Below are 1,894 nucleotides of genomic sequence, written 5' to 3'. Positions count from 1 at the left end.
AAAAATAAAATAAATTTTAAATAAAGCAATTGAGAACAACAAGTAAACACTTTTCGCATTAGAAACGAACCAAGCAGCATTGCAAAACAATTTAAAACACAAACAAAAATATTTACTAACTGTTGTTAACTGATTTATAACAAAAATCTATAAAAAAATCACTTTCTCAACAGTTTGGAAATAAGTTGTTTGCGAAGTTACGTTTTTGGCCACATCCAACCCACATTTTTGGGAACATTTTGGTGTCTCGTGGTGCTGAAAAAAACTGCTTTTACCTGAGTTTGCGAAAGACACAGGCACTCGAGCGGACAGGAGGGCAGCAGTGCCGAAAGGGTCGCGACGTGAATGAAAATCAGGACGAAAACACAACTTGTTGCCAAGACGCTACCCATGTGCATCTGAAACAGATAATAACCACATAAATGATTTTTATATAACATTTTTTTTTTCAATAAAACACCGCGAGGACAAGGAAGATCAATTTTGCTTGCTGGACCAAACCACCGTTTTCCCCTTCGCAAAATTGCAACGTTGGTTGCTAAATTTGATTCAATTGTTAGTGAGTTGTTGAATAGTTGGATTTCCTCAATGAACATCACGCAAACTCGTATTTCGTATTTGTTTTTTTTGCTTCTAGTTCAGGGCTTTAGTGACTTTTGAGTTTATTGGATTCTGCCAGCCGCTGAAGCGACAATCTATCACCATCAATATCGCAAATATTTCCCCATACATCCTAGTAACATCGGGAAAAGAACCCGTCGTTCTAATCGTGCAATTTTAACTTGGCTTGACGATATAACCGACCGATAAAGGCCGGGAGTCTTACAATAGCCAAATGGCGCTTTTGTTGTCACTTGTCTAGGTAAGGCGACTTGCCGAATAATTAATCACAATCCCCATAAAAGCGCTAAAAGGGGTTTCTTTGAGGCGTTTTTAAACTTAAGTATTTTTCGAATCATTATTCAGGCGTCATTTTTGCCGCGTACAAAGCAACAAAGTTTTATTGAAAACTCATTGTGCCCGGGCGCTTTCGTGGATTCGAGCCGTATTTTTTTCGCGTCAGAAGTTGGACGTTGTTTTCCATGGAAAATTGATAGTCTTCATTAGACGTTCGATTTTTTCTCCGGTCTTTCTTTTGCCAATCGGCGCTCTATTGAAGCGCATTAAAAACGTCTGGAATTGGCGAGTGAATTTTGCCAATTTTGCTTATTTCTGGGCAAGTTGCGGGTGCTTATAAAATAGTTTTTATCTAAACAGTTATATATATTATATTATACAGGGTGTCCCACTGGGAACCGCCGCTATCGATATCTGACAAATGGTAATTAGGAGAAATTTGAAAAAAAATTGCATATATAATAAATAAGTTTAAAGAATCTTCGTTTGTATTATTACAGCGCCCTGGCAAGATTATTAATTATTTTCAAAACTTAACTGACAGCTGTCAGCATTCCTTTGGCATTTTATTGTCTTAAAAATGGCCACTTGCGTCATGGCAACTAAGAGTGACAGTATTTAAAAGAAGGTGTTGCAAAATAGCCATATGAAAACATTAAATTAGCAATAGAGTTGAGTCCGGATATAACGAACTAGAAAAATGAACTAAAACTGGTTTGTTATATCCGGAGTCCGCTATAAGCGAATAATAATACAAAAACACGTGATGTATTTTATTTCGTTATTTTTACATAGAGTAGTAGAAGTTGGTAGGTATGACTAAAAAGAACACAAAAAGATAAACAAAATTCAATTTGAAATCTACTTCAACTCCTCGTCTGTAATTTATGTTCGTACATTTTTGCTGCAAAAATAGATGTTATTTATGTAGTTTTCAAGATCACAAAAGGACTCCCAGATATGATTAGGAACTTGGCGTGATTGTAGAAAATTTCGA

Source organism: Dendroctonus ponderosae, unplaced genomic scaffold (assembly GCF_020466585.1).
Source record: "Dendroctonus ponderosae isolate FM_Combo_2020 unplaced genomic scaffold, Dpon_F_20191213v2 Dpon_F_20191213_1, whole genome shotgun sequence".
Classification (NCBI taxonomy): domain Eukaryota; kingdom Metazoa; phylum Arthropoda; class Insecta; order Coleoptera; family Curculionidae; genus Dendroctonus; species Dendroctonus ponderosae.
This window is presented reverse-complemented; position numbering follows the sequence as displayed.